The 13884-nt window shown below is 37.0% G+C and overlaps 1 protein-coding gene across 29 annotated transcripts in view; it reads right to left on the bottom strand.

The window, feature by feature from the left end:
- WNK1 (WNK lysine deficient protein kinase 1) overlaps positions 1–13884 on the bottom strand; it is a 156607-nt gene that overhangs the window by 95930 nt on the left and 46793 nt on the right. The gene's annotated exons all lie outside the window — the stretch shown is intronic.

Raw genomic sequence — 13884 nt, 5'->3', positions numbered from 1 at the left:
TGCACGAAGCCTTTTTTTTTTTTTTTAAAAAGCAATAACTTAAATACTCAAGTATTTGTCTTTAAGTCAGGAAAACTCTCAGTTATTATCTCTCTAAACACTGTCTCCTCTCATTCTCTTTTTTTCCCCTCCCAACTCTTCTTTTTAAACAATTTTTAAATGTGTGTGTGTATATAACCTTATTTTATCCTTTAATTTCTCTCTCATTTTCCATTTCCTTCTCTGTGCTACTTTCTGGGCAATGTTTTCTGATCTACCTTCTTGTTCATTAATTTTTCTCTTCAGTTATTACATCAATTATTAATTGAACTTTAAGGTTCTCACTCTGTCACCAAAAGTACCCAATGAAGAATGTAATAAAAGGAAACCAAGTTACTACTCCTATTTCTACTCTGCCCAATAGCATCAAAACCAATGGATACTACATACATGCCTCTTACAAAACACTTAATTAAGGCAACATTATATTGACTCTTATCCCCACAGAATAAGCCCTCAGAGGCTTTATTTTGTCATGAAAAGGCAGTGACAAAATACCTTTTTGGGGTTCTATCTTTAGCACCTGACAACCTAGCATAGTGACTTGTTCAACAGCCATTTGTTGAATGAATTCCATAAATGTCTTTTCCCCTGCGATACCCCTTTAAAAGTGTGTGTGTGTGTGTGTGTGTGTGTGTGTGTGTGTGTGTGTGTGTCCTTAATAAGCAATTAGCATTTCCCCAAGGATAAAAAATTCCTGTGACTTAAAAGAAAAATGATAATTGAAATTGGGTCTCTGAATCTCAGTTAAGTCCAATACAACCTATGCAGAATGATCAACTTGCAAACAGCTTTTGATTTTTAAAAATGGTTTGTAAAAGTTTATTGTAAAAAAGCTACCAAATACTTATTTATAGCAAGGTACAGAGGGAAAAAAACAGGGGGGACTTCTTTGCCATCAAAAATCCGTATTTAATTTTCCTTGAGAATACACTGAATGGCAATCTAAAAATTCCATAGAAATATTTAGATTATTCTATCTCTAATTTGCCCAGAAGACATCTATACTATAAATACAGGCTACTTTCTAGATCTAAGTGTTTCTATCCTTTCTGAAAAGTATTATTTATGTTAAGAGATCTGGGAACCCCTGCTTACTGTTTGAAGTTAGAAAGACAGGACACCAGATTGTCATCAACAAAGCAGGAAATGGGGGGACCTAAACACACAATTTGGGGCTTCTTTCAATAATTCATCTACGTGTTCCCTCTGTAACTAAATTTTGTTTTTTTTTTTTTTTAAATCTAGGAACATTTCATAAAATATCTTATAGAAGTACATTATTTTAGCACCCAAAAGACTTTAAGACAATAATAAAGTAGATCAAAACTAACATAAGACACAGATCAGAAGGAACATCTGGGGTTTTAAAAATAATTTTTGCCAAGTATTTGCTATTTACTGGCTGGCTGCTTTACTTCATTTAATTCTCAGAAAAATGTTGTGAGATGAACTGACTCAGAAAATTTTATTATCTCCCTCAAATTCACAGGAAAAGCAGAACTAAGAGACAAATGAAGGTTTGCTTCAAAGCTCATGTTTCACGGACAACAAACCCTACATATTTTGCAAAACTTCTAAAATAATTTTCTTCTCAGAAGATTCATGTTTGTTATTATATAATAATTATTGAAAAGAAATAGGAACTTTATACTAAATTACAGCTGAAGGTAAAATAAGAGGAACCATGTATTGTTTAAATATTACCGTCAATCAAATTATCATTAATACAATGATAAAATTTTAAAATCCTGTATCAAAAAGTAGCATTAAAACGTCAGGTGAGACTTAGAATGGATTAGCCACTGTTGCTTTTTAGAAACTTCTCTTCATCATTATGGAGCTGGATATTCCTGGGGCCTTAATATACTATACTATCCCAATTGCAGCATTCATTACCTTCAATATAAACTAAAGCTGATGCAGCTAACCCATTCTATTCATTTTGTTCATTTCTTTCCATCTACATTAAGTTGTTTTGACAGGATAAATGAGCAAAACCAAGGATCAGCGTCACATGACCTCTTCATAACATGCACAGTTCCAGACTACTGAGGGTGGGGTGTGGGTCAGGCAACAACTAAAACAACTGTTCATCTCAGTACTACCCAAATTATAGTGCTCAGTCGATTATCTGCTAATTTCTTCTTGAGAAGCACAATGCTACTGTTTAATACAATGACCTCATAACCATTTGCACATCTTCAGTCCCTTGCTTTTAAGCAGTTATTTCATTTTAAACATCCTCTGACAGACATCTCTCTTTATCCTCATATTTTAGTATTTTTAAAGTAGCAATCCCATCCTTTGCTACTGTTCACTTTATTCGCCCAGAAGCGAACCTTCCAAACCAGTTGTGCTAATGAAGCAGTGAGACTGGTTTTCAATCATTAAACTTGAAATTTTTACTTTACAACTAACAACTGTATCCCCAAAATTATCTGGTCCTCAAGTCTTATTAACATTTACATTTCTCTAGTATTATATACGTGCAATACTCAAAATTTTATTACTAAATTAAGACAGCATATGTTAAATCCACGTATCAAAATATGGGTGGAGAAAAGTGTCTGGAATTCTTGATTAAAATATTTTAGGTCACTATTGGAATACTCCCTCCTTATCATTTTCTGCACCACACTGACTTAGCAAAGACATGAGCATCTATTTCATCTTTTTTTTTTTTTTTTTTTTTGAGACAGAGTCTTGCTCTGTTGCACAGGCTGGAGTGCGGTGACGCAATCTCGGCTCACTGCAACCTCTGCCTCCCGGGTTCAAGCAATTCTGCCTCAGCCTCCTGAGTAGCTGGGATTACAGGCGTGTGCTACCACACCTGGCTAATTTTTGTATTTTTAGAGACGGGGTTTCGCCAAGTTGGTCAGGCTGGTCTCGGACTCCTGACCTTGTGATCCGCCGGCCTCGGCCACCCCAAGTACGGGGATTACAAACGTGAGCCACCGTGCCCGGCCTCTATTTCATCTTTTAAAGTGATACTAATTGTTGTTGGGTATTAGGATAAAGAAATAAAAACTTGTCTTCAGGCAGAGGGTACAGCAGTTTGAAACACTGCTTTCCAGTGCAGCATGTGTTTCAGTTACAGTTTACAGAGAAAAAAAATTTTTAAACAATTATTCTGTATGTTGAAAGAAATTAAGCATATAAATAATTACTTAAGTCTGGCAACTCTCTCGCATAGGCCTATATGGTATAACAGCAATTCAAAGATGGCAGAAGTATTAACTGTAGGTAACTAACTCTTCTTAAAAACTTCAGAATTAGAGATTGAAGGCCTGGGAAAGGTTGGAAAAACTACTACTAGAAACAAAATAGGTAATTCTCATGCAAAATTTCTTAACTGTTAAAGACAGCAAAAAGACTAACATGGCTTTCAAGGTGTTTTGAAGTATAACATAAAAAGCACACCTGCACTTTATGTGGCCAAATCTACAGATTAAATTCCTACTGCAGATTTCTTTATGACTTCCAGTTTGGTACTCTTAGACATGAAACTCACGGTCTATCCCATGAAGAAGAGAGTCTATGTGAGCCCAACTTTCTTCAGTAGGTGAAAAGATAAGATAATTATGGGGGCAGGGGGCAAGTAAACATGGCATCACATCCCCTGCTTCTCCATGGAGACTTTTACCTATCATTCTGAAATAGTACCAGTTTCAGAAAGACCAAAAAAAAAAAAAAATTTTTTTTTTTCCCCCAAAAGAATAGGAAAAAAAAATCTGGTTACCTGGTTGTTCTAACTCCTCTATTAGCCCCTTCTTCCCAATATGGCTCACCTTTATACACTTTATTTATTTACAGAAAGTTTCTGTTTCAAAGAAGCAAGGAGAAAAGTCTACTTATAAGAGAGATAGGAGACCAGGTGTGGTGGCTCACGCCTGTAATCCCAGCACTTTGAGAGGCCGAGGTGGGCAGATCACCTGAGGTCAGGAGTTCAAGACCAGACTGGCCAAGATGGTGAAACCCCATCTCTATTAAAACCACAAAAATTAGCCGGGCGTGGTGGCAGGCGCCTGTAATCCCAGACACTCGGGAGGCTGAGGCCAGAGAATCACTTGAACCTGAGAAGCAGCGATTGCAGTGAATCCAGTGAGTCAAGATCTCACCATTGCACTCCAGCATGGGCAACAAGAGCGGCACTCCATCTCAAAAAAAAAAAAAGACAGAAAGAGATAGGGGAGTTTTCTCAAGTCAGATGTATACGAATGTATAGGTTCTATTCATTAGGTACCCTTCACTTAATCCCCAAATCTGGGCCAAGAATATCCAGAAGTTGGGGTCTAAGAGGTTCTCTCCACCCTTCTTTGGAGGGCACAAGAGCCACATGGAATTCCAGAATACCTGGGACTTGGCACATACAGGAAGCTTTAGGTTAATGCTAAAAGTAGCAGATACATATAATAGCTGAACCACAAAAGGAAAAAAAAAACACATTTAGTTCTATTAGAAAATGGCTTAGAACATGTCGAAAAGGGCAATAAATAAAAATATATTAATAAATAAATAAAACAGAAAATGGCAAACTAGGTCTGGGCATGGTGGCTCACATCTATAATCGCAGTACTTTGGGAGGCTGGGGTAGAAGAACTGCTTGAGGCCAGGAGCTTGAGACCAGCCTACAACATAGCAAAACCCCATCACTAAAAGTAAAAAGAAAAAAAAAAGGCAAACTATTTTCACTAAGTGACTTACAGTATCTATTGCATAGCAAAACTTCGAACAATACCTAGTCATTCACATACATTTGAAAAGTTTTCTATTAAAGTAGATTAAATTGATTTGAATGTGAAAGCAGCTATATAACAGGGTTAAACTCAGACTACTATAGGTGAGGTCTTGCAGGAGATCTTCCTGAAGAAAGCAAGAAGGCTGAGAAAGGGAGAAAAAGGAAAGATGACTGTGAATGAGAACAAAAACAGAAAAATTATTGCTCACTTATTGGAAGGAAATCTTACACTTCAGAGACAAATGTTACTCTGCAGTAAATGGGGTAGAAACAGTTCCCAAAGTTTTTTGAATAGGGTAATGAGGGTTTGCCAAAGGGGAAACCAGCAAAACAGAACTGAAAAGCTCAAATGGAGTTATTAGCACTGAAACTTAGTGGGTCATCCTGCAAGAATCTGCCACCACAGGAAAGCAAAAGTGGCTGTGCACATCACAAAGACAAGCATCTCAAAGAATTGTTTCATTTTGTTCAGGAAAGAAATCAAGAAAAAAAATAAGACCAGTATATAAAAACAAAGAGTTAGGTTTTCAGTGTGCCTGATGTGGCTTTCACTTAAAGAAATAAAAGTAAAAGAGGGAGGACTGATTAGTTTCAGGAAAAAAAAAAAAAATAGAGACAGGGTCTCACTCTGTTGCCCAGGCTGGTCTAGAATTCTCAGCCTCAAGTGATTCTCTGCCTTGGCCTCCCAAAGTGCTGGGATTGGAGGTGTTAACAACCACACCCAGCTCCTGTTAACTTTAAATACTGTGTACTACCACCCCCGCCCCCCAGGGTCTTCTCCTTATCAGCTCAATCTTAACCTTTCTGTCTCTCTTTTCCATACGTACTTGGGGAATAAGGAATAACTATTTCAAATTTATGGGAGATCTAGCCCAGAAGCTCCGCGAGAAGATTTGAAGAGTCAGGAAAAACAAAAACTGAAAGCAGAATTTCTACAACAAATGCAACCTGCAACTGAGTTTAATATTGAGAATATATGATATTGAGAATGTACATAAGAATATACAATATCTTTAGCCTGGCAAGGTCTGACTTAAGTGTAATGTTTTACCAATTCTGGAATTCAAATTAGATTTCCAAATATCTACTGGACATTTTATGAGCAAAGACTCAATATATGTCCAAGCCTATAAAGTCTCCCCACAAATCACTCATTCCCTATTTTCCTTCGTTTTCCCAGGCAATCTCTATCATTCCATGATTCCCCATATCTCATTTCCATGGTCGCAAACTAATAGAAGCCACAACTACCTCATATCAAAATAAACATTGCCTTATGATCTCTTTACCCTTCAACCTACCCTTTAGATAAAGATATTCCCCCAGACACTATTTTTATGACACCAAGCTCCTTGCTCAAAAATAATAAATGCATAATTAACCAATTTGGCTTAAGTATAAGAATCTTCAGGGGCACTTGTTAAGTAAGGATTCTAGGACCCTGGCCCCAGTCTCCAAGGAAGGGACTTCTTATGACCAGCAAGTTTGGAAAATACTCCAATACATCAAATCCAAATTCCAGAGTCACTTGGATCCAGCTTATTTCTCAATACTTTCCAAAAACAACCCAATACAGGTAAGGACTCTTGTTATTTTCACATGCCATGCTTATTTCTTCTTTTGCACTCCTATTTCTAAAGTAACTGCCATGAGTTTTAGTTTCCTTGCTTGTAAAATGAAAACACCATCTTTCCTGAATAGCTAAGAATTATTTTGAGGATTCAACATATTGTAAGTGTGCTCTGAAAACTGAAAATAATTACACAAATTAAGAACATTATTTTTATGGCAGCTACCCCATTCACATTGATTTATTCTCCCATATGTATTCCTGAATATGTTTCCCAGGCTGAAATAGGCTGTGGAAGAAGTCATCAGGAGAAGTTAGCATTTTCTTAATTTTGGGCTATCGATATTATCAGAGGTGGCAAAACTAATTTTTTTTTTCTTTAAATTTCAGGAAAAAGAATTTTGGGTTCTAACTTAGACAATTAATTAAAAATAAACATATGTATATTGTGGCTCATGTAGGTGACCACAAGACTTCATTAGGTAGTTTGCTTTTTGAATCATACTAGCAACCAAATGATAAACTAAATGACAATTTATAAGTTTGACACATTAATCATTAATTTTGTTAATTAATTTTGACTATAGGTAGTTTGGCAAGTCCTAAAGTCAGCAAACATCCCGAACTGTATGCTCTGAATTCCTTTACCAGTTAAAGTTTCTTCAGTTATAATTTGTAACTGAAATAGATAGTCTCACATAAGACTAAGTTATTTATAAAGGAAGACAGCCACAATTTGGTTTACACTGTCAAAAACATTAATTTTAGTAGGTTTTAATTTGCACTTAAATTGAAAATTCGTTTTGCTGTTATAGCTGTGTAAGATCGTAAGTTACAAGAAGTGTATATGTATTTTTTCCACTTACACATACAATATTTTAACAATTTAAGTCACATTAAAGAACTGTCCTTTTTTCCTTTAAAACATGTCTAGCAGTAAGATACCACTTCACACCAATCAGGATGGCTATTACCCACCCCCCCAAAAAAATAGGGCCAGTAGGGAACAAAAAAGTGTTGGTAAGGATGGGCACAAACTGAAATCCTCATGCACTGCTGTGATTGTAAAATGGCATAGACAATGTGGAAAAGAGCATGATAGTTCCCCAAAAAGTTGAACACAGAATTACCATATAATTCAGCAACTTCACTTCTAAGTATATGCCCCGAGAAGCTGAAAGCAGGCACTCCAACAGATACATGAATACCAATGTTAATAGCAGCATTTTTTTACAATAGTCAAAGGGTAAAAATGACCCAAGTGTCCAGCAACAAATGAACAGAAAACAAAATATATACATATAAAGGAATATTATTTAATAGTAAAAAGGAATGAAATTTTGACACATGGTACAACTCAGATGAACCTTGAGAACATTACGCTAGGTAAAATAAGCCAGACACAAAAGGATAAATAATGTCTGACTCTACTTATATTAGGTACATCTAGAATATGCAAATTCATAGAGACAGAAAGTAGAAAAAAGGTTACCAGGGACCAGGGAAAGGGGACAATGGGGACTTAGTTTTTAAGAGCTAAGAGTTTTGGTTTGGGGCCAGGCACAGTGGCTCACACCTGTAATCCCAGTACTTTGGGAGGCCAAGGCAGGCGGATCACCTGAGGTGAGGAGTTCAAGACCAGCCTGGCCAACATAGTGAATCCCCGTCTCCACTAAAAATACAAAAATTAGCTGGGCATGACAGCGGGAGCCTGTAATCCCAGCTACTCGGGAGGGTGAGGCAGGAAAATCACCTGAACCTGGGACACATAGGTTCCAGTGAGCCGAGATCACACCATTGCACTCCAGCCTAGGCGACAGAGCAAGACTCTGTCTCCAAAAAAAAAAAAAAAAAAAGTTTCAGTTTGGGATGCTGAAAAGGTTCTAGATGTGGATGACAGTAATTGCACAACACTGTGAATGTGCTTAATGCCACAAAACTGTATACTTTTAAGTTACTTGTAAATGGTTAAAATGGTAAATTTATGTTATGTATATTTCACTACCAAAAAGGCTGAATATGACTTGACTTTGACGAACCTTTCCCTTGACACTTAAGACGAGAAAATGAAATGTAAAATTCAGGACAGGGGAGGCAGGGAGATGTTACTAGGGAGAAGTACACTGAGAACTTCGGAGATACAGATACTGTTCTACTTCTTATACTTGGTAAGGACTTGATGTACATGAGAAATAGTGTCCATTGGTCATATTAAGTCCTTAAATAAAAGTTAAAAATTTTACATTTTCTTATTTGCAAAGCAAGCAAATAATACTGACCTCTTGATAAGTATAACTAGAAAATAGAGTTGTCTGCATTAATATTGTTGTTATAATTTAATCCAATTGTCATTTCACTCAATGGATTGGTTTTAGCATATTACTTTTAAAAAGTCACTGTAGATCAGGGGGTAATTACACATAAAAAAATTTACATAAACTTTTCCAAACATACAGAAATGTGGAATATATAAGTACCTACATATGTCCCTCCGATACTTGTCACTTCTTAATGTTTTGCCATATTTCTTTTTTTATTATTTTTAATTTTTGAGACGGAGTCTCACTCTGTCGCCCAGGCTGGAGTGCAGTGGCACAATCTTGGCTCACTGCAACACCTGCTTCCTGGGTTCAAGCGATTCTCCTGCCTCAGCCTCCTGAGTAGCTGGGAGTAGAGAGGGTTTCACTGGGTTGGCCAGGCTGGTCTCGAACTCCTGACCTCAGGTGATCCACCCGCCTCGGCCTCCCAAAGTGCTGGGATTACAGGCGTAAGCCACTGTGCCTGACTGCCATATTTCTTCTAGATTATTTTCTATGAAATAATGCCACTATTCCTCTCTCCACATTCCCAGAGCCACTATCTGGAATATGGCATTTATCACGCTATTATACATTTTTATAGTTTTACAACATATTACTTATTCATGAATGACATACTATACTGTTTTGCACTTTGATTTTTATATCAATGTTATTTCTGTATTTATATTGCTCAATCCTGCTATTTTGTTTATGATCTTTTAAAATGAACTAATTTTCTACCCCAACAGAGAAGACCATCCTTAGAGTATAACTAAACAAACACATTTCCTTGTCAAATCAGCAGCATTTACTGTGGATTTTCAAAGTAACCATTATTTATCTAACTACAGTTTACAATACATAAAACTAACCTTTGAATTAGCATACTGTTAGAAGCTGCTTGTCAATCCAGGGAAAAAAGAATACACACATTAATTTTTTCAATTTTATTCTTTTTCTTTTTTTGTGTGATGTCCCTGAGTCATAAGAATATGCACATATTTTTTGGCTAAATCTTGTTCATCATGTTCAAAATATGAATACTATGGAGAATGGCTCTTATTTATTGAACATATCCATCTAACTTTATGAAACTAGTTCTGACTACATTTATTTATGGCCGCAGGCTGGCTGCAGGGTCTGACAAAAAGAAAATCAGTTGCTGCTTCAAAAATATGTATCTCATTTACTGCCCATCTTCACACTGTAGTTTCAGTTTACGTATAATCATAATATTTTCATTTAGAAACAAATATAATTCCCCAGTCTTAACCTTTAAACTCTGTGACAAGAGATCAGTTCCAACCCCCTACACTTCCAAACTTTGCTATTCAAAGAAGAAACTCAAAATTAAGTAAAGGATTTTTTTTTAATTGCCTTTTTTTACTTCTAGAGGAAAAAAGATTCAAACGAAATTAGATTTGTTTAGTATCAGGGCTTCAACAGTAAGTCAAAGTCATTTCCCTATCAATCATAATAGAACTTCTATATTGAGCAAGGATAGATCCTCCAAACCTACTGTTTATGACTCCACTGTCTGACACACAAGTGGATGTCAAATTCCCATATTTATAACTGTGGTATGTGTAAAAAGCAGTACTATTGCCAGTTTCTAGCAAGCTTTTATCTAGAGGAAATATTTCAAGCTTCTGTCATTTGTCTACTACTTTCATAATGTTTTGCCAAAACTAATAAACAGCTATATTTACTTGATATTTTTAACATCATAAAACAGGTCCTTACTACCTAATTTAGCATCCTCATAACTAGTTAGTATTGCTGTTATTAAAAGAAATTTTGGGGTTTTAAAACGTTCATTCATATACAACCTAAAATATCTACTATTTCTAGAAGTATATGTATCATATTTTGGATAATAATGCACAATTATACTACATGTACATTATCAGTTTCCCATTTCCACAGTCCTCTTCCCCATCACCCTAATTTTACTAATATGCTTATATGTAGAAAAACCGTGAGGGGAAGTTGATGACTGCTCAATTTTCTGGTTAGCAGTGGCTCTAGGTCTGACTTTTGAACAAACAATGGGGACAAGGATTCCTCCTGGTAGTCATCATTTCAAAAAACAAAGTAAATACACGTTGTACAAATTGAAATTTATATAGTATTTCTCTGATTCAATCTGCCTCATCATTAGTACCACTTACTCCCAGAGTTCTGTCTTTATATCTGTCAATTTTCATTTGTAGGAATGATTGGAGCTTTCATTCATTTCTGATTTTATGATTATTTTAGTGGGAAAAATAGGAATGGTTTGCTGGGCACAATGGCTGACGCCTATAATCCTAGTACTTTGGGAGGCCAAGGCAGGAGGACCACTTGAGGCCAGGAGGTCAAGACCAGCCTGGGCAACAGAGCAAGACCTTGTCTCTTAAAAAAAAAAAAAAAGTCAGGCATGGTGGCACATGGCTGTAGTCCCAGCTAGTGGGGAGGCTGATGGGGGAGGATCCCTTAAGCCCAGGTTGAGGCTGCAATGAGTGTGATCACGCCACTGCGCGCACACACACACACACACACACACACACAAAGAAAGAAAGAAAGGTTATATTGGGAGCTGCTAGTGAGATACTATCCTGAACCAAATTTATACATACACCTCTGCCTCCTCAATTTTCAACACTGCTAAGCAAACAACCAAAGAGTAATACACGTGACACCAAGGAACAGGCTTGTCCCTCCATATTGAAAGGTGATTCAACATCCATTAACATCATTCAAGAAGTCTGCAGGGGCTTACAATTCAGAATGACAGTATAAACAGCTTACTTTACTGTTACCTACTTTCCCTCGAGATTCCATTAACGTAACTCAAGAAAGTTACAGAAATAAAATATTAAATGCAAACAATAAAGAGGATGAGAGAGGAGCCATCAGCAGATACAAATGGTGAAATTCTGGCCCAAGAAGTAACCGCCTAAAATATAGTTGGAGGGTACCTGAGAAAGGAACCAATACCTTTCCTCCAAAAAACAATGAGAGATCCAGCAAAGCAGAAATGAGACATGAGATTTTTAAAAACGAAGAATCTGTAGGACAGACTAATCAATGCCTCTTACCTTCTGTGCACACAGCAAAATGATCACCCAATGCTTACCCTTGGGTAGGCAGGAAATTAAGGTTCTACTCTGAAGATATCAAAACAACTAGTAGGGCCATTAGAGTGCAAATTAACATCCCAGAACAAAACCGGTTACCATCTATCATTTTGGGGGTGCCCTGACCATTCACCTGATAATGAAGTCTGACCATTAACAAGTAATGAGACTTACTATGAGCTCTAAATACAGACAAACTCTAAATACAGAGTTTGCCTCACGGTAAGCCTCATTCTTAAATATCGGCAGGCCCACAGATCATCACACTTGAGAACTCATAAAGATAAAACATTCTTCCCATCAAAAAGGGGAAATTGCCTCAGAGAAACAAAAAATTCAGGAAATAGAATATACTTTTTTAAATGGTAAGGGTTAAGTTATATATTTTACCAAAATAAAAAATAATTATAGCAGGCAATTAAAAATAAAAATTGACTCACATACAGCAAAACACCTGAAAGATAGAGGAAAGCTATATGATCTTTGTATTTTCTGTATAAAAGTATTACAAAGTCACTGCCAAATAAAAAGGTGATCAAAGAAGCAGCCAAAAAATGAAGGAAAAGTAAAAGTAGGATGTGTCCAGTACTTAATGTTTTTTTCTGCATTTTGTGATTTTTTGATATGACTTCTTTTAACTTTAAAATTTGCTGCCATTTCTTCTTTCAGTCTAAATAAATATTCAGTTTTAATTTTTTTTTTTTTTTTTTTTGAGACAGGGTCTTACTGTTGCACAGACTGGAGTGCAGTACTCCAATCCTAGACCATTGCAGCCTTAACCTCTCAGGCTCAAGTGATGCTACCATCTCAGCCTCCCCAGTAGCTGGGACTATGGGTGTGCACCACCATGCCTAATGAATTTTCTTTAAAAATTTTTGTAGGCCAAGTGTGATGTAATCCCAGCACTTTGGGAGGCCGAGGCAGGTGGATCACTTGAGGTCAGGAGTTTGAGAACAGCCTGGCCAACATGGTGAAACCCCATCTCTACTAAAAATACAAAAATTAGCCAGGTGTGGTGGCATGCGCCTGTAATCCCAGCTACTTGGGAGGCTAAGGCAGGAGAATCATTTGAACCCGGGAGGTGGAGGTTGCAGCAAGCCGAGATTGTGCCACTGCACTCCAGCCTGGACGACAGCGAGATTCTATCTCAAAAAATAAATAAATAAAAACTTTTTGTAATGGCAGGGTCTCACTATGTTGCCCAGGTTGACCCTGAATTCTTGGTTTCAAGTGATCCTCCTGTTTCAGCCTCCTAAAACTCTGAGATTACAACGTGTAAGCCACCCTGCCCAATCTACTTTTATAATTTTATAAGAAATCTTTTACTTTAGAGAAGGCATAAAAATACTGTAATATAAAGCAAGAAGAGAAAATGTTTAGGGGCGAGAAAATCAGAAGAAACTCTCAGAAAGAAAGACATGCAGGCCATGTGCGGTGACTCATGCCTGTAATCCCAGCACTTTGGGAGGCCAAGGCGGCCAGATTTCTTGAGCTCAGGAGTTCATGACCAGTCTGGGAAACAGGGTAAAACCCTATCTCTACAAAAAAAAAAAAAAAAAAATTAGACAGACATGGTGGTGCATGCCTGAGGTCTCAGTTACTCAGGAGGCTGAGGTGGGAGGATTGCTTGAGCCCAGGAGGTTGAGGCTGCAGTAAGCTGAAATTGCGCCACGGCAATCTAGCCTGGGCAACAGAGCGAGACTCGGTCTCAAAAGAGACACGCTCACCAAAACAAAAATCCAATGAAAGTTTGCAAAAATAATGTCAACCTAAAATGTCAGGCAAGTAGTTGGGGACGGGGGGAAAGTTGTTACAAGAATTCCAACATACAAATAATATACGCCTCCCCAAAAAAAGAGAATAGAGAAAAATGAATGAGTGAAAATTATGCAAGAATTAGAACACTTGCCAAAACAGAAAAACATATTTACAAGGGTCTATTTAACAACCCAGTACAATAGATGGTAGAGAAAAAGTAAAAACAAAACTAAAGAGGGGAGGCTCATTCCTTTAAGAGAAGTTTCCAAAACCAAAAAATATCTAGGGGATCGGGAGAAATACCAGGAGCATCAAGGAGGAAAATGAAATAAACAGAATCCTAAATAAAACCAGATT

Source organism: Papio anubis, chromosome 9 (assembly GCF_008728515.1).
Source record: "Papio anubis isolate 15944 chromosome 9, Panubis1.0, whole genome shotgun sequence".
In the NCBI taxonomy this organism is placed as follows: Eukaryota; Metazoa; Chordata; class Mammalia; order Primates; family Cercopithecidae; genus Papio; species Papio anubis.
This window is presented reverse-complemented; position numbering and strand designations above follow the sequence as displayed.